Below are 26334 nucleotides of genomic sequence, written 5' to 3'. Positions count from 1 at the left end.
TATTACGGTCAGTAATGTTGCGTTATAGATATACATATAGATATGTATAATGCAACATTACATACCACAAGAAACTTTTTATTATTATTTGTTGTTGTCCACAAATTAAATTAGAACCATAAAATTACGAATTTTTATCGTATTTAGGTCGTATAACGTGAGTTTTTTTTTCTTTTTTAAATCTCTCTTTCTCTCTCCTTTCCTCTCTTTTTGCGATCATTGAGCTGTAAGCAGATTGCGTTGGGTGTTCATTAAATTAAGTAATTAATACCGGAAACGGTCGCGCGATATAGTGCAAACGACATGCTAATGGTGGAACTGCGTGTGTTGCAAAAAATTGAAATAGATTTCGCAAATCTCATATTGCCGCGATAACAGTGCATAATGTTACCGCGCATACTTATGGTACGGTAATTTTTTTCGCGAATCAACGTTAATTAAAATGGACATAATTGTACGGATATGCGCTACGAATTTTTAGATCATATTTCCAGTTTCCTCTCTCTTATCTAAAAAAAAATTAGTGTTACGCTTAAATTAATTGTTAATCGTTGCCGTTCTTCCGCGACGCTGATTGATCCTCTTGCTTGACTCGCTTCTTGCCAAGCGACAATAAACGTCAGCTGTAATTACTGCGTGTGAATATCTTTAAGAAATAAATTTGTACGAGAACAGAAAAGTATTCGAATTATTAGATTATTTTCGGGTCTTGTGCGAACCGGAGTTTTATAACGACGATGATTTCGGAGCTTGAAAATGACACGGTTGATCTCGGAATCACGAAGAAACGCATTGCTTTTTCTGTTTTAGGAGAAAGCGCCTCGAGGTCACCGTGCGCAGAAAATTAACATAAACAGATCGACTCCCCCCGCTGACCTCGGCGCTTTCGAGAACGTGCGAGAGAGACAGTGGTTAATTAGCGATCGGCTCTATCGGTTGTCTCACTTTCTCACGCGGTTGTCTCTTTTCCTCTAAGGGCCGAAATCTCTAACGACCTCACTTCAGTCTAGTCTCGGAGGCTCGGGCGCGCGCACGTGTCGCTAATTGTTCCGCAATTACGCGTATTTTTGACCGCGGATAGGAAGCTTTCGCACGCGAATAAGTGTCGACGTCTTGGACTCGGGTACGAACAATCATATTCTGCATGCCTGAGCTATTTCACTGATCGTTCTGTGCCTCGTTTCGGCCGTCGAAACAAGTGCTTCGGAAGGGTTAAGTGCGTCGCGGTCGGAATGCACGCAGCGCTCGACTTGAACTTCGTCTCGTGCGGCATGTTCGTCTCGCTTCACTCGTCACCTCCTTCAGCGGGTTCCAACAATCGTAATGGCCGCTACGCGAGATGTCGTCAACGCCGCGCACCTCGCCCGCCTTCTTCGTCGCGACCTAGACTTTCATCCCGTTTGGAGCAAGTGACTTTTGCGGAACTCGGAGGAGATAAAGTGCGCGGGGAACGTTATATATCGCGGCCCGTCTCATTCGCCATCTCCTTTGGCGGGTTTCGGCGATCGCCAGTGTCAGAGTGCGAGATTTGCACCTCGCCCGTCTTCTTCGTCGTGACCGTGACTCTCATTCCGTTTGGAGCAAGTGACTTTTGCGGAACTCAAGAAAGATAAAGTGCGCGAGGAACGTTTTATATCGCGGCCCGTCTCGTTCTCTCGGCTTCGTTCCGCCGACGAGAATTGACCGAAAAATCATGAAGACTCTTTGGACCTCGCTTTACATCATTGCTAGTTTCGTGTATCGAGATCGAGAATGACTCGAGCGAGAAGACAAATTTTATATGCAATGAACGGTTATTCGTCGCGCTTCTTAATTTTAATCGTGAAAAATCGCCGCGATACTCTACCGTTGTTCTTTCGATCGTTCGTCCCTCGAGTAATAGTGTTAGTGATAGTAATTGTGAAAAAGAAAGCAGAGCAGTGTGATATAGAGTTAAGTAATTTGCAATGCTACAACACGTCAAGATAATCCAGGATACTGCCACGGAAGGATGGAAGGACGGAAGGAAGGAAGGAGGGAAGGAAGGAAGGAAGGAAGGAAGGAAGGAAGGACGGAAATCAACCTAACCTAACTTAACCGGAAAATACAAATGTAAGTAAAATTAATATAATTACCTAATGTCCGAATTTAATAACGCGCGCTCTGTGACTTTTAATATACGTAAAAAGATTAGAAAACAGTATTGCATTCTCATAAAACTTAAAAAAAAAAGAAACAATTACATAAAAGAATTTATAATGTATTATTAATCGACGACTCCAAGCCCGTATTTTAAATCGTACAGAAATCGAAAAAAGCTGACGAAGCGGGTTATTTTCACCGTTCAGAAACCTTGCGTTAAGGTGGCGTAAAGATACGATTATGTCAGCCCGGATAATTAAGCGCGGTGGCAATTATTCGAGAGTAATGACGCGCAGATGCATTTATCAACGCACAAGACTGGTTTGCGAACGTGTAGTGTCACCATTAGTAATCCGATAGTATTTCCAAAATTAATTTTCTATTTTAATTCGACATTACGATTAAATTAATGAAAACAATTGACTTTAAGAGTTTATTACCTTTTTAAAATTTTCCGTAATATCGATACTTAATTATTTTAAACAAACGATCATCACCGTTTTCCGCCGAGTGCTCGATTAACAAGTCGAAACGTAAAACAAACACGTGCGGCTCCGAGCCGTGAGCTTCGTGCACGTGAGCGACTATCAAGGATTGCCCCGAAGTACAATCTTAACTCATCGATCTTTGTCGAGTGACCACCGTATCGATCGTTCGCTACTCACAATTATTCCAGTTGGGCACGTGAGATTTGTGTTTGATATTTATTTATCGACCGCACGACATATTCCACGTCGCGCGAGCAAACAATCGCCGCGCAAACAGTTGAACCGTCCGACGGCGCGGCGCGGGCGCGACGGTACACGCTGCGTCGTTGTCGTTAGGTGACATGAAATTCCGTAATTTGCGTGTCATCGGGACGACAAGTGCTTTCGATATTGAGGGAACACATTGCGGTTAATTCCATGGCTTAGTGGATACTCCGTTTGCTACACACGGCCAATAATGCAGGTCTATTTGGGGATAAGTTAGGCCTGCGAGCGAACTCGTCGCACAGAAACAACATAATTGGATTAGATCGCGTTATTAAAACCTAACAAAAATTTAAGACAATCTAAAAGGCAAAAAGAAATCGTGATTAATAACACCACGCTGAAGTATCGCAGTTTATTGATTATTACATTTTTCTAGTTAGTTTTCTGATTAATTTTTATAATTAAATTGATAGCACAAGACATTTACGGTTGATATTAAATACGGAACATTTAGAATATTTTAATACTTTATAAAAATTTTGATAAAGTCGTCGGGTGAGTTTTTAATATAATATGTATCACGCGCGGCTAGTTTCTTTTTTTTTTTAATGATACGGAATAATATGCTTTCGCAAAATTTCAAACTGGGATTGCACTTCTTCATAGGAAGTGACCTAATTATACGATAATAGTCTCACTAGCGCGTCGCATGCATATAACGCGTTATACGCATGCATATGTGTAGTTCATTAGATGAGTGCGATTTCGTACCTAACCGGTTGATTCTTTGTTTCCGAAAATAATGCAATTAAGTGCCAGTCAACTGTACGGGGCAAAGCTTGTCGCCTGCGAAAGAAGCAGGAAAGCTCGCGCGATCGAATCGAAACGGTATAACGAAATTACCCATTTCCATATTCCGGTTTTAATTAACTGGCGACTATGTTTTGCCTGTCATACATTCATTAAGTCTTATTTTCAATTTTGCTGTTTAATATTGTCCCGTATTTGTATCAATAAAAAAAAAAAAAATAAAAAAGGAAAATTCGCCGGCGCGGCAAGCGCGCCGACAAATTTAACGCGTTAAAATAACGTGTATGAACTTCGTAATTGGGAAAAAGGAATAAATTAATTATGTGCTAAATTCACGGGCGCGCGCGGAGAATATTTTTTAAATAAAATTTGCCGGTAAATAGTCACGCGCGATGGAACAAAAAAAAAAAAAAGATCCGCGATACTCGTTAGCTGCATATCCGAGAACCGTTGATGTACCCTCGACAGTAATTGACGCTCATTGTTTGAAGACGAAAAGTAATGCCAGATTTAGCAGCGGTAAATTTTTACTAAAATGACTTTACACGTAGTAGCGTATTACGGCGAAAATAATTTTTTGAAAACTTATTTAGCAGGATTTTTTTAGCAGGAGCGCATATTTTTCTCGCTCTATTTCTGTTTCTCAGCCGCATTTTTCAACTCGCACCAACAAGATATTTTTTTTTTTTTCACCAAATATATCCCAAAGTTTAAATATTTAGTTATTTAGTTGTAATATGTAAATTATTTTCAACGAAAAAGTTGTAGCTTGTTTCGAAACAACGTTGTTCGTTGATCTCCATCTGCGATTGTCGAGCATTTCTCGTTAATGCTCTTTATTAGTTTTTTCTATATTGGCTTATCCACTTTAATCGGTGAATTTTTATAGTCTAATAGCCAGATAACAATGATCCTTACAATAGGGTGGGAACAATGTATTCTCCGTATCAAAAAGCTGTCAATTTATTCCGGCTTCATATACGCTGTATCAATATACTAATTACGCATCGCGTTATGCGACAAAGCGAATCGACGCATTACTTTACCGCATCGTGTCGCGTTAATACGCGTTGTTTCGCATTGTTTCTCACGTCGCGCAACCGGGCGCGAGTCTTGCGCCGTAACGAGTAACGCGGCCATTCGAATTGCTCAATAATTGGCGGCGTAACAATGGCTCTGGCCATAATCGTAAAGTCATTAATATTCGAATTCGCATTCGCGGACACGGCGGCCCGGCACGCGGCGCGCACGGCGCGCGCACAACATTGTATTTAATTCATCGTGTTTTAATATTAATTTTAATATCCATGCATACAATTACCGGATGGGTTTCCCGTAATTTGCATGCAATTACCATGCTCCGTGTCCAACGCGGCGGTGCGCGTTTGACGGTTACGAAAACAACGCCGCTACGTGGCTCGTGACGTTGAAATAATACCGCCGGTCAGCCGGTCGGGTCCCTGAATTATTCCCCCGCACGAACCAACCGAGTGGTCCTTGCTTGCGACTTTGACCATTTTGGCTGTGAATCAGTACGTTCGCGATACCGCTGTTATTTCAAAGAAAAGAGGGCCGCTTTGACGAGCGAGCTCGTGAACCGCGCCCTTAAACAACGCAACAACGTGATAAATCATTTATCTTCGGGCGAATCTAAAGTTCGATAGCGATATACAGATTTAATTTCTTTTTTTTTCCTGTTTTTATTTTTACTAGCAATTTTATTGTTCACGCAAGCAGTTTTTTTTATTTGATATATGGCTTTATTATATTTAATTTGAACGAAGCTTGACACGGATGTCACTATGATGCGTCGTTTACGCAATCAACCCGTAGCCGCGATATCACCTTAGGTAATTCGATTCCTTGCAAAATTACATCGTGCCATAGGATAAGCCGCGATCTGGAATTACCTTACCTTATGTGAGCCCTAGCTCGAGCGCGTGCGATACACAAGATATTCAGAGGGAACGGAATTGGTGTTACAATCGCGAGCGTCTATTCCTAAGCTAATCTGAGAACGGTGCAAATTTCACAAGGCTGTTATGTTACCGATTGGATTTCAAGTAAACATCGAGTTATTCGTAAATAATGCAACGTTGATAGAATAATTATTTTTACTCAAACGTATCGTGTTTCTTTTTTTTTTTTTTTTTAATTTGAGTATTTTCCGAAATAATCGTCCCAAATTTATTAAATTATGTATCTGGAGCAACGTTATAATCTAAATATTTGTACTTGGCGAAGAACACGCAAGTTCGCGGTATGAAATATTAATGCGTTCGCGTATACGGTTACTCAGATTATTAAGGACTGTCGTAAGAAAGACGTTGAAATATCAGATTGTTGTCGCCATTGGATACAGCTTATTTAAGTGATTATGTTGCCGATCTACCGTGAGAGCTCACGGTGGCTGTGGCCGAAGTTTATTAGTAGAGCCGAAAGTTTCGCTTCGTGAGGGAGAAAAACGGTTGCGAGTTAGCGCCAGGATTAAAGGTTTTTTTTGAGGATGTAGGAAGCTTAGACCTTTTTGACGCGGCGCAACTCACTCGATTAAACATTTTGGCTGAACTTTGTTATGAAGATACTTTAGAAAATAAAATCTCGCAATTTACGATTTTTTTTTCTTCTTTTTTTTTACAATTCTCTTTCTCCTCCGCAGTATTGAAATAAAATATCCGTATTTTCGATCTTTACATTAGATAATCTTAATTTTTTTTTTAATCGTATTTTTACATTGTGGTGAATTTTCGAACAAACTCATTAAATCAATAGAAGAAAATAAAAGGAAAAATAATTTGAATCAAATCGATCTCGATAGTTTTTAACATTGTTTATTAACAATACTCTGTACTACAATCTCAACTGTTCTCTAACGCGTAGCTCTTTGTTTTCCGCGAAAAAGAATAATCTGTCGTGTGCGTCAGAGGCGTTTTCTGACTAGGCGTTGAATTAATCTTCTCGCGAAAGTGATGAAGATAGAATTTTCCCCATTTATCTCAATACAACATTTTCATCGCGCTGACGTCCGAGGGATATCGTGTCGCTGGGCGCGGCGCGCGGTCGACGTTGGTAGACGACATTTTTCATCGGTAAACGCTATTTGCGCGAGGCCGCACTTTAAACGTTAATGCATATGCCGTTCGCTTCTCCATCAAGCGTCGGTGTGCGTTAAATTGCAGTTGCGGATGATCACCTGGCGGCGGCGGGCAACGTCGTCGGGGCGCGCACTAAAATACCTCGGCGGGAACGTGACGCCGCCTCCTTCCGTGTTTTTAAATTAAATACCAGTTGGGATGATAGGGGGTAAGGGGGGTGGGAGGGAGGAGGAGAAGAAACAGGGTCCCCGGCGAAACAAGAGGCTTCGACGTTCCAATGCACACGGGGCCCCGCGGGGCTTTCGGGAGCCGGAACATTTCGGGAATGTCGTGGTCGGGAAACACTATTACAAAGTTGACCGCCCCGGCGATTTCTTCCCTTTCTAAGAGCGCGTTGATAACTCTTCCCCCGCCGCATCATTTCTCTTCTCATCGATCCCTCGCTTTCGCTGATCCGTTTCTGTATTAGACAGAACGGACTAGATGGGATAGGAAATACATGGAGGCCGCTCGCTTTCCAGCAACGTCGTCTAATTGCGCGAGAAATTATATTAATTACGCCGATAATACGAAAATAGTTGGGACGCTACTCGCGGTATTTTGGGCGCAATCCGATCGTTAGTCGCTTTAATCTTTTTCTGATCTTTTAGTGGTTTACGGGGTCAATCTTGTTTAGCGATTATTCGGAAATTTTAATTGGTCTCTTGGATGGATTTTAATAAAAATTATTTTCCTTTTTTTTTTCTTTCTTTTCTTTTTCTATATTTTATTTTTATTCTGCCAGAAACTTTCGCGTAATATAAAATAGTCATCGCGCGCGATTATTTCTACAAGACTAATTTTCGAGATTAGCGACATTCGTCGCATGCCAGTTACGTCTACGGATCGTTTGCGCGACAGAGACGTTGGCGAGGAATGCGCAATTTGTTCGCGAGGAATTATCCGTGGCCTTTTCCCTTTCCCACCTGCCACCTTGCCGGCTCGACTAGCTGCACGAGAAGCTGCAATTAATATTTTACAAATATATCGCTACGAACATCATTTCCGTCGAAAGATGACGGCGCGCTGCCTGACGAGACGTCCTACGGTTAGCGGTATTCAAAGCGACCGGAAGCTTCGGGACAAAGATTAATCGTCGCGTGCGGCCCGTGAACTCGCCCAGGATCCATTCAATTCCCTCAAATCGTTCGTTCCGACTCACATGAACGGCCAATATGCCTCCACCTTTTACGATTCCTTCCTTTTACGATATGCATCCGACTCCGTCGCGTAATAATTTCTCAACGTAACTCAACGTCATTCTTACCTCATTCATTTACCGCAACCTCTGCATATCCTTTTCTTCCTATCGCGTCGGCTATCGGTACACGAGCGCTCTAAGCGTTAACATTTTTATCTTACGCTGGTGGTAGGTACTTTACGCGTTTACGAAGCACGTGTGTTAAAATAAAATCGATCGATTAAAAGCGTAACAGGTCGCGCTATAAAAAATATTTTAATTGCTTTAAAATCCTCCTTGTAGTCGCTACTCGTTTCAATCAGTCTTAAGATCTTGCTATCTCTCTATCCCTCGCGACCCATCCGAAAGGAATCTACCGACCTCGGAGTCATTATCTCGGCGAGCTTGCAGCCGACAGCCTCGCTGCGGCTTAACACCGTTTTAATCATGGTTTCCTACGGAGCTGCTCGAAAAGAGAGGGGGAGCCTCCGCGTTTCTGGGACGCGGTGGTAGAAGAGAATGTTAAGGAGCGAGAAGGAGCCGGGGCGAGGTAACGGGTGAAGACGAAGGGCGCTGATTTGTCGCGCGCGCAATACGTCCTTTATAGCGGCGGCTTAATAACCGGGCTAACGAATGTGCAACGACTTGCAGAAACCAATAGACGTGTTTGTCGGCTGATGAACGAGCTGCGCCGCGCATATATATATATATATATATATATATATATATATATATATATTATTACCGAGGAGCAGATGCGATACTGTTCTTCCGATTGTTCACTTTGTTCCGCTGTTATCGAACCGTGAGGTTTAATTAATCTGCAATCACGCGGTATACCTCTTCTCTCCGCCTCCGCGTGCCGTTCTCTCCGCAGGAATCTGAATGGAAAACGAATAATATTAATGCTCTTTTACTGATAATAATGGAAACAATTACTCGTCGACGACGCGAAAAATGAAAAAGAGGAGTCGGCTGATTGCTTACGGGGATGCATATGGCTTCGTTATCGATAATGAATCCGCGGCGGATTGCCGTGCGGAGTTTATACGGTATTTATATGGCCGCGCAGAGGCACAATGTGAGACACCGGTCTTCCGGAAAAGTGTCCTCTTCCTCGGTATCTAAAGGACGCGTCGCCGCCGATGGTGGGGCACGGGGAGGCAAGACGCGAAATGGGGTTGGGCATTGCTTAACTTATCCGTGGAAGTAAGGTGGGCCGACGACGACGACGACGGCTTTGTACCCGGTGAGCAGCAGCCAGGAAGGTCGTACGTCAGAGCTGTAAAGTCAGCTCCGTCTTCCTGCCGCGTTTCTAGTTTATCGTCCACGCGGAACACCCTTTTCCGGCTCCCTTTGCCCCCTGCCTTCTGCATTTCCTCGCCGCGTTTCTTCTTCCCTCGACGTTGCATATTGTACGACTGGGCCCTAGTTTCATACGTTAATGACTTTGGCGGTAACCTGATTAGTGAGCCAGTGGTTTCTTTGATACGACGGCCTTTTGTTAAAAGTCGGATAAAAATTTGTGATAAAAATAATTTTTATTTGCGACCGCGCAACGTGGATCAAAAATTAATTCGAAAAATATTACCAAACCAAACTTCTCGCGGCCTTTCTTTCTGTCGAATTTTTTTTTTTTTTTATTCCCAAAATTGTTCAAGCTGGAAATTGCTTCGTAATCGACTGTTACGGTGGATATTTATCAATTTTAGGCAAACGCAACGACAGTGTTTTCTTTTATTATCGCGGGCACACACCAGCTCGTCGGAACTTAACAAACTTCGATAACAAACTTGCGTACAACAATCGTAAGGTGTAATTCCGACGAGACTCTGCGAAGCGAGAGGTTAAGCATACAAATTGCCTTGCAGCGCAAACAAACTTACATTAACAAAGTTTACCCCGGCGAGCTGGAGTGACGCGAGTCATATGGGAAGAAAGTGGCTGAGAAGATCGAGTCGAAGTTTTATTTGCTATATAGTAACTTCGCTACGCGTCATCCGCCGTCTAAACTTTTCAAGTGCGTGCATTCGCCGCGTGACCCTTTCTAATAGAAGTTTGCTCACGCAAAACACAAAATAACTTACAAAGTATCTCACGTCGTAACATATATATTCCTTCTACGTAGCCCATTAACTCCGAATAAAAAAGTAAAAGAAAAAAAAAAATTGTAGAAGTAAAAGAGGTTCGATTTTGAGGTTTGATTTAATTTTAATATTTAATTAATATGTCCAGGCAAAGACGGTCTTCGCGATTTTCGAGGACGACCTGCTGGAAGTACCGTCTTTGTCTGAACATACTAATTAAATATTACAATTAATTCGAACGAGAGTAACAAATAGATAGCTGCGGGGGAAAGGGGGGCGGGGGGGAGGTACGGGGCGAGAGCGAGCGCGAGCCTACGTGCCGCGCGCTAGGTATATTCTCCCACTACTCCCGCTCTCGCTTTGTCCTTCTCCAGCGGTCGCGCGAAGCACACCTACGTGTTACACAGCAGCCACGTGCCGAAATTAATACGTACTTGCGTTTAACGCAAATCGCCCAGGCACGAGAACTATATCTTCTCCTCCCTATTTTCCGTGTGAGGAGAGTACGTACGATTACGTCTCCTTTCCTTAAAGTAAGTTATCCTTACGCGTTTATCTCTCCGAACTAATCTTTTATTTCAGAAGCTAATTAATCGATTATATTGTTGTCGTTTATTAAATTATATATATTTTTTTTTGTTACAGATCGACGCAGCTGCATTCACTACTGTTCAACTAAAGTGTCGTCACCGCCGATTAAATAATTATACGAACCGCAGTTGGTTCGTCGGTCGTTCCGGGAGTTTCGTAAAATATTCGGGCGGAATTTTTCGATATACGATTTTCTTATAAACGCGAGTACCGAACATGGAACGCGCGTCAGTGATCATTGTATAATTTTCGCGATTATAAAATCACGGTCGGGGTGTTCGCGAGTAACTTGTGCGCGGAAGGATGACTCGACACGTCCCATCTGAGAGGAGGAGCAGGCCCGGGACGGGCATCTTGCATCGGCGGAGCAACTTTTAAGTAAGTATACATTTTTTAAATAAAATCTTTTTTTTTATTAATATTATTAATTAATTGATATGTCTATATTAATATTTTCTTTTTTATGTTACAGTCACCGGCTGAATTTTACAACTCCGCTGAGGCTCATGCAGATTGGTGAGTTGCATGATTTTTTTTTCCATTATTTGTAATTGGGATCTTTAAAAAAATAGCGCGCTCATGATTTCTTCTAGTAATAATAAAGATTTGAGGAAAATTTAGGCAAATCGTGAAATTAGCGTTAGTTTATCGAAAAGTAATAAAGTGTGAAATTTTCGAGGGGAAAGGATCGATTTTAGATTTCGGTAGGAAGTTGGTAGATTAAAAGTTCGTATGTTTGGTACCTCTCTAACGTCTTGTAAATTCCGCTTGCAATGTCCGAATTCCCGAAATAGCGTTATCCTAAGGGAGAACTCGCGCCGTTCGACGGTCCTAGCGTGTCTTCAAGCTTCGACAGTGCAAGTTTCAAATCGTGGTGGGCGCGAACCAAGAGAACCCGTCGCGTCTGATCGAGGTTTCAGAATACCATAGCCAGTGTTATGGGCCGGTTATTACCTAAGATGTTTCGAGCGTCGCGAGCTGATGCGAGATCGCTCGGAACGTGACGGCCGCAATGTCAAAAATGTCGATCTAAGACATAAGATTGATTCCTAACGTGCCGAATGCGTGAAAATTCGAGTTCTAATATATAAAATATCTTCGAGTCGTCCGTTTGAGTAGCACGTCTTTTCGAGTAATTATTATAGATAGAGATAATAAAAAAAAAGAAATAATTTAAAAGAGACGGCACAGAGTTAGCTTATTTATAGGGAAAAACAAAATTATAATAAAAAGAGAATGTACATTTCAATTTGTGTAAATTTTGATATCAACCCTTTGACCCGAACTGTGGGTTTGAAGTAAAATTTTGTTCCCAAGAAAACGCAATTTCTGTCTCTTTGGAGTCTGTGCGCAAAATGTGTTACCCAGAATTTGCGATGCGCCTTGCAAATCAAATTACAGGATGTAGGTTGCGTGTGTATATGTGTGTGTAGGTTATAATATTAGATTATGCATAATATGGAGCTAGACAAGCAGGCTTCGGGTTTATATTATTTTCTATGACGGGTTCGGCGAAAGTGCCTCACGTTCGGCATTATTGTCAATGGGAATTACACAGTGCTGAATTATCAATGCAACTGTCGAAATCAGGCTCCGAAATAATATATGATGACGCCGCACATATGCATGTAATAAACAACACGCAATGAATACCTTCGCTACTATTCGGCCACCGCATTTTAACATTAAACAGCCGCAATTATAATTTGAATGTTAATTACGAATCGATATTAAGTCCCTTGGTGACATTTAATTATTACTCTTTAATTATTTATCGGATCAATTTATATCGAATTCGGGTGGGACCTGCACGATTAAGCGCGCGCATTTAATTTTCTTCTCTCGCGTTAACTCTTTTTCCCATCCGCGCGTGTTCCGTTACGTTTTTCGTGAATTCTCAAAAATTCCTCGATCCTCAATTATACCTCGGTTTGTAACGCCGGCAATAAGTCCCTCCGAGGGCCGTCTACTCCGCGCTGAGCGACGGTTCTTCGGACACGGTATGCGGCGGCCCCTGTCTGCATGCGGACCCGAATTTCGTCGTTTTTGCATCGGCGGGGTCTGGCCGGGCGACTTTCTTTGCCGCGTGCCACGGATTTTCGGTAGGAGTCCTCACCGACAGCCAAGCGAGGTGGTCGTTCGTGCACACTAAATCCTGATTAGTTTAGCGAAGTGGTTTAGCCGATTTACCGCCACGATCCTGGGAGACCGTAAAGCCCGCTGCAACCTTTAGTCTGCCATACACGAACGTACACTTACATCCTACGCGTGATTATACCTTACAAGGAAACGCTCGTTCTCTTGCCTAATTACCCCATTTTGATCATAACTAAACGCGTTACACGACAATTCGAAATAACCCACAGATATTTCCCGCGCAACTCTTTAAACTTTAAACCTTGAGGAGATTATCACGTTTTACAAAAATTTATTAGTTAATTCGCGGAAGTTACGTCGCCCAAGCGGAGAGTCAGCTTTCAATACAGCAACTTGTAAAAATTAAGTCTTATTCCGAACTGCATTAAGTTCATATAAAAAATTGTGAAACAGTGGCTGGCAATTTTCTTGGCTAATGAGCCAGATGAGAGCTTTCCGTGTCGTCAGCAATTTTTTATTTTCACGTCGGGCATTAAACGCGCGATGCAGCGTTTTTATTAACCGTAATTAAGCCTATCTCGGTTGTTCAAGCGAAATCAGGAGAGAAATCGTCTGTTAAAAATGAATACGTCTGACGGATTTGTTTATCTTCCGACGTGTTGCACTATTTACACGTCTGGATTTTACGTGATAGCGGATGATGTATGTTGTACGGCGTTTATATACCGTGCAGCCAGACGATGCGTATTTATATAAATTTAAATTGGAAAATTTATTCGTTGCTTCAATCGTGACAAATGATGGTAATGATATTCAACTGCGAATTTAACTTATCTCATTATCAATAATATCGTCGATCGACTTTATTGTCACTGGACAAATAGCGATTTGTGCGTACCGAGCGCTTAAATATTCATTTCCCAGAATTTAACGACGCATTCAACTATATCCGTGGCGTTATTCAAGTAATTTGTTTTCTAAATGCAAACGCGAAATGTATAATTGCCAACCTCTTCCCTACATTACGTACATTCGAGCACATTATATCCTTAAAATATTTACACGCTCAAAGATTACAAGCGGTACAAAGCTAAAAACTTTTTCCACCAAGCAGCTTTAGTTTAATAAAAATAGAAAATATTTTTGACACGTTAAAATTTTTTATCCACGTGAAACGGTTCAAGTTTGCGTTACGTTTTGTATTAAAATTTCAATTTTGGTTAGCGTTAAATTGATAAAAACTTTATATATATATATATATTAGAAAAAAAAAAACTTGTGCAACGCGCGATTGTTGCCAGATACAAGTTTTAAAGACTTCATAATATATGTATATCCGTATACGTGCATACGTTACGTGCGAATGTGTGTAAAATAATTAAACTTTATAAAAAAAGGTTTCTTTCTCCCTTTAATTAAAAATTAAATTTTTTTTAACTATTTAGAAACTAAACTAACTAATTCAAGATAGAATCGAAACGCCGCGTTGAATAATAACAGAGATATATTAGACGATGCGTAAAAGGGATAAGAAGCAGCAGCTGTATACCGATTAAAAATCACCGCGATCGTTATTCTGCTCGTCTTTATCATATCCAATCATCATTATCCTTATCTTTGTCGTCATCATTGTCATCATCGCCGACGTCGTCGTTGTTGTCCGTCGACCGTCCCGTTACCGTAGTCATCAGCGGTGATAATAATTACGATCCAGCAATAACGGCGCGGTAGAATGGCCGGTCACGAAACTCGCTGCATCATCCGCCATTCCCGTTGGAAAAAATTAACGACTGGCTCAAAACTCCCGGATCACCCCCGCTCCATTCGTGCCGCCGTCGTCGTGCCGTCGTCCAATTTGCATTTTCGTCCCGGGCAACATTCTCGTACCGAACGTATTTCCGCGTACGTGACGTCGTATGCATAATGCCTTTATGCGGTGTTTTCGCCGTTCATAGAAGGGGCCTCTATGGATTCGCGGCTACTCGCCCCGTCGCTCCCGTCCGTGCGCCGAAGCGGAAGACGCCGGCGGAATCCGCGCGAGTGCAGAAGGAGAAAAGCGTGGGCTTACGTTCCAAGCGCCGTAACATGTGTTAAATTATCGAGCACTCCTCTGGGCTTAATTACTTTTGTCTCGCCGCCGCGGGCGCGACGTCGCCCACCGCGATGACGTCTTCGGCGAACCGTCCGGTATCCGGTGGGAGCCAACGTGGCCGTTAATTCAGGTGATCCGTTTATGTCTCTCCGAGGAGCGAGAGCGCGATATTTTTCATAAAAATATATCTTCCAAAAGTGTTATTCGTTTGATTTTATTGCGAACTTAAAGAAACGCGCGAGCCGGGAATAGTTGTTACCGTGCGCGAAGCGCACGATGAAGCCAATTATAAAAATATCAACGCTGCGCGATCGCGAAAATTACTCGCGAGCTCTGCCGGATATCCTGCACGAGAACCATAAAGTCCAAACGCGACAACAAGCGCCAACGTAGAAGCCGCTTCAACAGAAGTTACGATTGCTACGAAGCGTTAATTTTCGTCGCGGCGGAGGCGGGTGAAAATTTACGCGACCGTTCGCGTAACACGCGCCCGGATATCAAAATGACAAATTGCGCGTATCACGACCGGGTTGAATATTTTCGCGGGACCGACGGGCAAACTAAACGAAAAGAAGGGAGCAGATAAATTCACGCGGCTTTCCTATCCGCGATAAAAAAAAAAAAAAAAAAAAAAAAAATAACCGCCTGACAGAATGCGAGAAAGATACGCGTCGCGATCAAATTAATTCGGACGGTTTTAATTTTTCGTGCGTAATAAAACGAGTTATGGACCTCGATTCGACGCGATCGTACGAAGTCGGCGACGGAGGGTCGCGGATCGGATGCAGGGGGGGTGTGATTCATCGGCTGGAAATCGCGATCGAGGCTGCCGGCAAGGGCGACTCTTGAAACGAAATTATAAAGCGGTAACTGGGGAACAAAGGAGTCATCTCGCCATCGCGCGGTGCGACTTGTCTTTTCCGGGGCGCCGTGACGTTTGAGAGCAACGTGCTCGCCGAAAGTTTGAATACCCGCGTTCCCCTTTATTCGTGATAAGACGCGTCGGTTGCGTCGGTCGGTACCTCCACTCGTCTCTCCTCGCACTTGGCGCACTTCGTTCATGAGATGCCTTAAGCTGCTTTCGAGCCGCCGCGGTGCCGCCCTTACAAAGTAAACTCTCGTTATATTATCAGGCACGAAGCTGAAACGAAGAACTTGGTGCTTTGTCGACGCGTCTAGGACGTCTCTTTGACACGGTCCGCTCGGCACGAAATATCGTCGCTCCGTTTGAGGCGAGAATAATGAAAAATACGACACGCGCGTTATCGCAAGGTCGATTGAAGACTCTTTTCGTAACGACTGAAGTTTTTCGTGCTGCTCGGCTGAATTATCCGCGGCGAGAGAACATCTTGCACTCGATCTCGTTACAGGCACTTGCCGTTCGAGTCTGTTAATTCGCACGTGAATCACCGAATAAGGTATCAAAATCGATTTTATTACAATATTTTTATTGAGGCTTTTACACGAAAGTATATTGTATCACGAGATGATAATTTAATGCTGATGAAATTACTGGATTTTCTAAATAATAATAGTTCCCATTAAACTTTAGCGGAGATTATTTAATAATCGCTCGTGAAAACTGTAGATGAGAGATCACTTAATAGAATATCTTATACCATTATATCTACGGTAAGACGTGATAGTTTCAATTTTGACAACATATAACAATATTACGTTGATGTTACTCTGAGCGTGAATTTCGCAAAGATGCGCGCGGTGAATTAACATTAAGACCTAATTTAATTAAACTGTGCCGCAAACTCGGCGTGAGAGTATCTATTCGCTAAATAAGAGAAGAGCTTCGTCCTCGATAGCGGTCCGTGATCCCGTTGCGTTCTCTCATAGTTCTCAGGAGCGAAATTCCCGTAAGGAATCGATACGACTGCGTATGAATACGCGAGCAGTAACCTAATTCGCTTCACATATTCGGTCGCAGCGTATTGGTAAATAAACGTAGATCGTTGATACGACCGGCGCGATATAATCTCCGTCGCGAGCACTTCAGTCCCTTTCCCGTACATTCATCTTTCGTGCAGTTTACTGAAATTGACTCGAAAAGTTTTGCGCCAACGAAAAAAAAATCATATAATTGCAATAGAAAATAAATCCTTATACATATACGACAGCACATAGTTAGAAATTTTTTGAGTAAGTCAAACTTCTTTCTAAACCTAAAAAAGAAAAAAAAAAGAATTTGAAATTACACTCCTCGTACTTTACGAACATTCACATGTTCTTTACGATTTCTCCAAGTTATTACCAGCATCGTGGCGCGTTTGCCTTTTTATAACAATCGTTCCATTAGGTAATAATTTCTCTGCTCGACTCGCGGGGCAGCGGCGAGTCTCCGCCGGGCGGATTCGGGGGTTGGAAGCGAACGGCAAAAAAGGAGAAAGTCACATCGGCGGAGCTGATTCATCGCTTTTACGCGGCGGCGTACGAAGGGGAAGATAACTCGTTTGTCCCTCGGTTCCGTATCCGATGGGTTCGGCTTCTTATCGGACGATTCGAATGAACTTTCTCTCTCCGGATTCGCGAGAGGAGTGGAAGTTTGTTTCGCTATTTGCCGCCGCAGCGACGTCGCGACCGGGGGAGAATCGGCGGAGGCACGGCTGTAGGAGGAAATTATTTGGAGGAACTTCCTTGATATCGGAATTTGTCGGGCCGGAGGAATACCGTGGGACTTTTTCTTTTTGTACTTTTTACGCGAGCGCCTGCCGTCGTCGTTTCTTCGTCGTCGTCGTCGACGCCGGTAGACGACGGTACGCGGTAAAGGGGTTTCGCTAGGAAACTTCGGCTTTCCTACGAATCTTTGTAACGTAGTTTGGCTCCCGGGGCAAAATGGCCAGATAACGAGTGGACTCTTTCGGAAATTTGGCGCGACGGCGATTCCCGTGCAGCGATCACCGATTTCTTTGTTTCCCCCCCGCACGGTCTCTTTCTCTCTTACGCGAGCGTAAGATTTTATCAGTGCCGAACCGATAAAGACACTCCGCTGGGGTAACGCATATAAATTTAAACGCGTCCCACAGCGCGCTCTTAATTGTTGGAAACTGCCGGGAGAGATAGGACGAGGGGTTCGCGTAGATGAAACAGTTAAGAAGAACGTTATTAATATGTAAATAGTCGTCCGATTCTTTCATGTAAATGAAATAAAATAGAAGAGAGAAAATCTTATATATCTATATAAATAGTTCTTTTCTTCTTTTTTTTTTTTTTTTTTTTTTTTTTAATATAAAGTAGATAATGCTGTCGTTTGTGGAAAAGCTTGGATCTATCGAATAATTTCGTAATTGCAAGATCCGAGTTTTACGCTCGGTAGATCTGGGCTTTCGCCAAGTATATTTTTTATCAGCTGGTGTTGTTTGCCAAAAGACATGGCAAAGTAACTTTTGCCTATCCATCATACACACGAAATGAGACAGGAAACGCGGTTGAGTGCTCGCTGTTAATTTCATATTTCTGAGATGCATTAACGTTTGATGAAAGATTCAGTCGTTTTAATGAGACGCGAGCGCGCGCAAAATTTGTGTACCGGTCGATGAATATTTGATAAACCATTTCAGAGACTCTACCTCTCGCTCGCACTTTCGGATTTTATATGTCGCGCGATGCAAGCGTTGGAACATATATCTTCCGATTTCGAGACTCTCGGGTATAATCAGATCACGATATATTTATTATGTAATTTTGTCACTGCTCATTATCGGCCGATTATTTATAGAAAAGATTGTAGTTTAATGCGGGAGCGGATAATTTGTGCGGCTGTTTCGCTTTTGTTTGAATCGAATTTTACAAATCGAGGATATAAATCACCAACGTTCGTATCGTCGCACACATCGATATAAAGCGAGCATTTTCCGCAGACAACACGCTAGGCTTCTGCAACTGTGTTACTAGACTTCATCGACTTGCAATATTGTCAGTCGTATTTCTCTCTGCTCTTCTTTTTTTCTTCTTTTTTTTCTTTTTTTTTTGTTTTTGTTTCATTCGGCTCTCCTTCCGTCATTCTCACACCTCTGGTATACAACGCAAAATCGCTTTATCGGCTTATACTAATAGATTTATAGCGTTCCGTGGAAACGCTGGAAGAGAAAATACATTACGCAAATAAATAAAAGGGCGAAAGTCTCCTCAAATGCATTAAATATGTGTACTAAAGCGTATTTAACGACAATTACATACAGCACTAAATTAATATGCATGAAATATAGTTGCATTTAATAATTATTAATTCAATAATTATCAAACGGAATTACATACTTTTTGGCGAAAAGAGTAAGAGATTTGCTTGCCGCGTGGTATGCGAACGCGTAACGCGAATGGCCTGCCTAAAGAATGCGGTGACAAGGATTCGTTCTCGTCGCTGGCCCGACCACCAAGCGATTCATTGTTGTTTGCGTACATTCCTCACTTCTGAGCAAGTCAACACGCTGTAAAAGAATTTTATGCTAATTATTCCGACAAATATTATTCTGAATACTATTTCAATGCCTCGCGAGTATTATCTACCGATTTTATAAAAATACAAAATAATACTTCCGCTTGATACATGTTGCTCCGTCGATGTATGTCTTTTTTCTTCTTCTCAAAACATCAGGTGAGATCTTTCTTTGCACATAAAATACTCTCCGCACTCGCTTCTCTTCTCGATCCTTATTCGAAATAGATAAAAAATTTTCTCGATTAATTAAGTAAGCGTATCAATGTATCGTAATAAAAAAAATATTTGCATACTCTCCGCGTGACGAATATTCGTTGCGTATCGAGATCCGCTAGCTACGGTCGTGTCAGTTGTTTTGGGTAGCGCGATGGTCTAACACCGCGCGCGCGAGTCACCGTACGCCGCCGAGAAAATTGTCGTAGGTCGCCCGGTGCCAGCGGTCATCGGCACTAGAGAGAGAAACGGATAGCTTGAGAGTAGGACACCAGAGCGTCAGCTGACGCACTGGTAACCTACTTTCGGACTATTCCTACCTTCACTGCCGCCATCTGTAGGTCTCTGTACCGAGTGCGCGAGCCACGTACGCAATTGAAGCCGCCGTTGATCGCGCACAACGCGGTATCGCGTTTACATTGCTCGCGTCTGCAGTTCTATCGAACACTTTTCGCAACGCGGTTTTCGCGTATCGAGCCCTCGCCGGAGAATTCGATTAATTAACCAATTGCTGCGTGTAGGTCACCGGGGTCCGTCAGATCGCTAGTACAAAGTACTTTTTTCTTTTGCGAGGCTGTATAATTAGTTGCAGGATTTTTTTTGCAGTTTAATAATGTTTTAAATTATATACTGTGATAAATTAATTATTAAATGTGGAATAATTGGTTAAAAAAATTTTTTTTACGCACATATTTTTGTTGCGCGATATATTTTTTCAATATTGTACGATTGTAACCGTATTAATTTTGTTAATTACGTACTTTCTTTGTTTTGAAAGCCACGCGAAGGCCTTTCGCTAATGACACGCTAGCGTGTATTATTTTGCAAATGCAAAGACAGTCGGTTGACTATTTTCGGGAAAAAACAATCTTCTCCAAAACGAATGATGCATTTGTATGCTGGCCGTCGCCGTTGGGTAAATTTAGCGAGGAAATCCTTCCTTCACCTTCCCCCCCCTCGCGAAATTAAACGCGTTTCCGGTTTTCTCCTTCGAGAGTTCGGGGACGATTATTTCTTCCGAGCGGTTCTCTCGTCGGTATGCGTCACGAAACGGAATGGAATCGCGGGCGCCGATTTTCTCTCCGCGGCGCTCTTCGCCGCGTATCGACGATGAAATCCACAGTCTTTCCGCGAACGCGCGTTTATCTATTCGCGACGCGTTCAACCTTCGATCCTCTAAAACGCAATCCATACGGCACGAAGAAGCAACGATTGGCCTCTCGCCCTTCAACCCTCGTAATAGGATTGACTGCAGTCTGTGGATTTTCCGCGCGACGCGCGGTATCGACGTTCCGAGGGATTTCACACGAATCCGACAATAGGAACCGCGACCGTGCGGGGAAGACTTTCCTACGACTCGGCGAAATAAATTGAAATCCCGGAGGGCGGGCCTGCGATCCTGTAATTTGCGGGGCGAAAAGAAACCCGTGGAGGCAAACGGCTCCCACCGTCGTCCGCGCACGCGGCGTGTTGTTTTCCCTTCGTGCAAAACTATGAAAAATCTCCGCGGCGTCTACCGCCGGCGATAAGGCTAATAAATTACCGTGCATCCGTCTTTAGCTCTTCTATCCGAGTTTGCAACCGCGTCGCGAGCGCCGTCCATTACGACACACCGAGTGAAATATTACGACGTAATTCGGTCGAGTGTCACTGGAGCAGGTACACTAATATAAATGACTACTGAATCTATGCTTATTCTTCCACAGACGTGTAGAAGGTTAAAATAGAATTTATCTAAAAGGATAAGGTACGAGCAAATCTTTTTTTTTTTTTTTTTTTTTTATTAAACGTATTGTTTATTTCGTATCGGCGATTAACACTCGTATTATTAATTTTAAATGGTACGATTTTATTATTATAATGCTGAGAATTGTAATTTAATAGTTTGAAGAACATCGATACACTATAACGTTTTTTTCTTTTTTTTTTCTTTTTTTCTGTGTTTTATGCTGAATTTTACTTTCCGGCGAAGTCTCTGCCGAGGACTCGACCGTGACAAATCGCGAGGCACAATCGAACGGGCGACTGGCGACGTGTTGCGTCGCGACTCCTCCGAAAGTGGAAGTTCGCGAATTCAATTTCCCCAATTCCGTGCGACGAACGCATATTTCGCCGTCGTCGCCGAAGTACGCGAGGCGTATAAAACCAGGCAGGCTGCTAAGGAGTTCTCGTCGAAGCGACCGCTTTTCAACGGAGTTTCCCTCTTGCCGCGAAAAAGGTAGAAAGTTTCGCGCGCGCGTCAAATGTTTCACGCTTGCCATGCCATGCATTCGAAGTCGTCCTTGTGGATCCTCGCAAGTATTCGCGAAGCGCGATTAGGATAAGCCGATGAAGACGACGAATCCGCGACGAGGGTAATTGCGAATGCAACTCGGGGAGGGAAAGATCTGACAGTTGCGGAAGCTTAAATGCCTTCGTAATCTATCGAAGCGCACTTAAGGTTTTGTTATTACTTAACGGGAGAAGAGGTGAAAAAGAACAAAGACCACGAGACACACGTGATTATATGTTTTTTCATTTATTAATATTTTCTGTATATCAATTAATATATACACCTTACATTCTCGTGTTACGACACAGACATATGGCTTTTAACGTTAGAGTTAGGTAAATTAAATTCACCGAAACTGTATCGGCTACGATCGGTGGCCAAGGCCTGACACGCACGGCATTATTTCGAACGATCGCGTCCCATCTGGGCTCAGCTCTGCGTGAGAGAGTCGCGAGAGAGCCGCGCGCTGGACTCCTTTTGTTTTTCTACGGCTCGACTCGCGCGCGATGCATTTGGTAGCCGATTCGACCATATAAAGCGACAAATGTCCTTTTACGGTGGCGATTGCCATCCAAGGACCGCGTGCCGGGGGAGCCCCCGAGTCCGGTATCTTATGCCCAGAACTTTCCTAGTAGCGGACGAAGACGTTCCACCTCCAGCGCGAGCGTTTGATTAAAATCCTTAACGATCCTTCGCCATGGCCACAATGAAACTCGACGATCCTCTCTTCAGGGCTCGGTTGTCCCGCTCCGCTTTCATATTCAAGGCAGACTCCACGTGTATTTCTATAAAGAGAAAAAAATCGAGGATAAAAATTGCGAGCAGTTTTAATGTTTAATTGAAACTTTTAAACGATCGTATACTAAAATTTGGTTCTTAATTTCCTATTTATAACTAAATTTTCTATTTATAACAGTTACGAAATATATTATGCAAATACCGTTGCACGATTTTATTTATTCCTCGTATATTTATATCGGAGAACTGGATTCTCAATTAAATGATTAAAAAGAATACAGCTGCTCGACAAGCCAGGAATACAATGGATACATATGGAAGTTGTTTAAAGCTTGTACGTTATTTCAGATATTTCGTTCAGAAGAAAAAAGTATTATTTTACATAATGCAGAGGTTTATTTCTGTATTGAGAGGTGATAGTTTATTCTTGAAGTTGCTCGTTTTAAATGATTTTATATTCGACTCGGTACTAATTTCTCTGGATATTGTTATATGCTGTTACTTTTTTTTGTAAAATTTAAAATAAGCGTCTTACTTTAACTCGTGTTTTAATTTGAATCGTTTTATACACGGATATTTTCAATTTTTCTTTACACCTTTTTTCGAATTTTGAGAAATATGTGCGATCTATTTTTTTTTCTTTTTTCTTTTTTTTTCTAAACACAAATTCGAGAAAGAAACACCGCGAATGCTACCGAAATTCGATTTCCGAATGCGTTCTTGCGCTCGCAAAGCGGGCGAAAGGAGATCACTCTAAACGGATACGTCCTCGACAACTATCATTTCCTCTTGCTCGCGCCCGCGTCCGCAATCCAGTCTGATACATCTCTCTTTATCCACCGAATGCACGAATCTCTTTCTTCCACGCAATATACACGCACTCCGCACGCACTCGCGCGCGTGTCGGCCGGGCGTTCCTCGCGTGCAGCTGCCACTTGAAGCATGTACGACACGTTAGCCGTACCTGTTACGCCCGACGCGCGTCTACGGCGATATTATCAATAGCGAACTGTCGCTTGAGATTAACTTTCCAGGAATATTCCGTAGCGCCAGCGGAATCTCGATTATCACCCCGACTGCCGTATTTCAAGTCGTAATTATATGACGTACGTATAACCGCACTTACACGCGCGATCATCCCGGCTAAAAACAAACGATTAATATCTGCGTTCGTGCACGTCCTTTTAATTGCGTCCCGGTCAATCGGCTCGCGACGAGGAGCGTGGATTTTATGGGGTTTTCGCAATTCGACAACTCAATCCGCAAACGGTGAATCCGCCGGAGCGGCGAGAAACTTCGAAGGGCGCTCGCGATTCAGGGCCAGGAACCAAAGAAACGCAAGAACCGCGCGATCGGCGAGATTAAAACGACCCTTTTTCGTTTCTCACGCGAGATCAACGTTAATTCGCGTACACACGCGGTATCCTCGCCGATATATTATCTCAACGACGTGTGCGTGATACTTATTTCGATAACCGCCGCGGCGCGACATTGTATTTTATATCGAATAATCAAGCCGGAGGTACCACTTTGCCCGGTATAATTATCGCTGTCCAAAACGAAATGCAAATAACCTCCCCCTCCCCTTCCCCTCTCCGGGCCCTTGGCTCCGTTCGCCTCTGGTATTTCAGTGCGAGTATACCGCGCGGCGATATTATCTTAAACGTTGTAATATATTTAATGACGTAAGAAACGGGTTCAAATGCGCGCGTTACGTCGCGCAACACTGTTATCCGCTTAACATCCACGAAGCCGAGTGCTTACGAGCTCCATCACTGTCGAACTGGTGCATTGCGATGCTCGCCGGGAGAGTGCAGAAAGAGAATGAGAGAGGAGCGCGGAGGAGAGAAGGAGGTGAGGGGGGGGGCGAAAGGGGTGATTGAGGGAAAATGAACGAAGCCGGGCAACTGGGCCGGAGATAGTTTATGTCGTTATCCAGACCAGACCTGGTCCTCGTCGTACGCGCGTGAAATCGGTATCGGCTCGGATGAGTCGCGAGGTCGACGATCGTCTCGGTTAAATAGCCGCGAGAGAGCCCGTCGGAGTATTGTAAAAAAGAAAAAAAAAATTTCAAAATACATGCGAGCGGCATGGAGAACGTAAACGTGGCGGAAATAGCCGAGAGAAATTGAAGAGATATACTTTGTCATCAAAAATTAGCAGGTCCCGCTACATTTAATCTCCTTATCCATTTTTAATTCCCAGGCAGCCCGCGTATATAAAATATTTCCTTGTGTTAATTGAATTCACTCGAATTATTTTTCTTTCTCGCGTTTATTTGCCAATTCGTTTTTTTAACGTGGAAACGTTGTGTTGGATTACGTGGCGGATATAGCCGGCGAATTGGAGAATCAAACGAGTCGTAAAATTGTACCTTTGACGGAACGCGCGCCCGACTATATCCCTCGGTTATTTGATGCACCGATGAAGACCGTAAATGCATGCGACAGCTAAGTAACGATCAAATCCCTCGTTCGTGAACGTTCGATCGAACAAATCTTAATCACGTATTCACAGAACACAATCACATATATGCACGATGCGTGCCGTACATACATCTCTAACGCCGGAACGTTGGAATGGATGGATAACGGGAGAACTAAGTGGTTGAAGGCTCAAAGGGAGGTAACCGGTCATCGAGACGATATTGCAATATATCGATCGATAAGAGATAGGGAGGGAAGGGAGAGAGAGACGGAGAGAAAACGCGCATCCCTCGACGTCGTAGATAACCACAAAGCGCTATAATTGTTCGAGCAATCTCTCGTTATAGTAAGAGAGGGTCAAAGGAAAACAGACGATCGAAAAAGATGCGTGCAATCCGGAAGCCGCGAACCAGCTGTGGCTCGAAATTCCACGATCGCGAGAAATCGCGCGATTAAATTCTATTCGTTCCGTCTTAACGAGGACGTTATCGTGTTCAACTTTTATTCCGCGATACGAGCTTAATTTAGATATGTAAATTATAAGTGCAACGTGCCGGATTATTTCAAGTCGCGAACGCGTTTACTTATCGCGGAAAATCAGAGCGGTCGCGAACGTAGAGCTATTTATCGAAGACGCGGAATCGAGATGACGTTTAACAGGAAGTTAGATTAGGAGTGCATGTCCTCGCGATGGATTCCGCGCTCGCATCGCGCTGGTAGTATTTAGCGTTGGAATGCGGTTCACAGTTCGCGCCGGTTACCGGTTACCATTGCTATCCGTCGTGGACGCATGCCTGCGGTTAGGTTCACGGATATCTTATCAAGGACACCAGAATGCCCATATGTGCTCCAGAGACACCTATTCGTTCCCATTCGCTTTTTCTCGCTTGTATAATACGTGTAGGAAAAGGACGAGAGTTTCTGATGCGCGAAACTAACACAATTATTTTCTTAAATTGCGTTAAATGAAAACTCGATTTTGTCTAAACACGTTTTACTCGCTAAATAGATATCAGTTGAAAATAAATTGAATTAAAATTTAAATTAACTTTTAGTATTTTATTTAATCTTTTTATTTCATCGGTTCTTAATAGTTTTATTATAATTAATTTCGTTATAAATAGCTAGAGTGCAATATCTACGTTTGTGTCAACGTGTCTTTAAATAAATATAAAAGGCGATATAACTTTTTCATCATTATTGTTATAAAAAGAAGACTTAGAGAGATCGATTAAAGAAAATGCAAAGAAATTTAGGAACTTGTCGAAGGTATGGCCACTTTCAAGTTAGTAGCCCCTCTTAAGGGATCGTAATTTTACGCTTCGTCCTTAAATAACAAGAGTTCAAGCCGAATCGGGATTCCGAAGCCCCGCGGGGAAGAAAGGGCGAGCTACCCGTTGTAAGGCGGTGCACTTTGATCGCATTCAAGCT

The 26334-nt window shown here is 43.0% G+C and overlaps 1 long non-coding RNA gene across 1 annotated transcript in view; it reads left to right on the top strand.

Moving 5' to 3' along the window:
• The window catches only part of LOC139109660 (uncharacterized), a 149097-nt gene that overhangs the window by 76013 nt on the left and 46750 nt on the right, over positions 1 to 26334 (top strand). The window contains exons 7-9 of the long non-coding RNA XR_011546868.1: positions 811 to 2091; positions 10673 to 10996; positions 11091 to 11134. This is a non-coding gene — a long non-coding RNA (uncharacterized lncRNA). The remainder of the gene's footprint in view (positions 1 to 810; positions 2092 to 10672; positions 10997 to 11090; positions 11135 to 26334) is intronic.

This window comes from Cardiocondyla obscurior, linkage group LG18 (genome assembly GCF_019399895.1).
Source record: "Cardiocondyla obscurior isolate alpha-2009 linkage group LG18, Cobs3.1, whole genome shotgun sequence".
NCBI classification, from domain to species: Eukaryota; Metazoa; Arthropoda; class Insecta; order Hymenoptera; family Formicidae; genus Cardiocondyla; species Cardiocondyla obscurior.
Note: the sequence above shows the minus strand (reverse complement) of the source record. Positions and strands in the feature narration are given on the sequence as shown.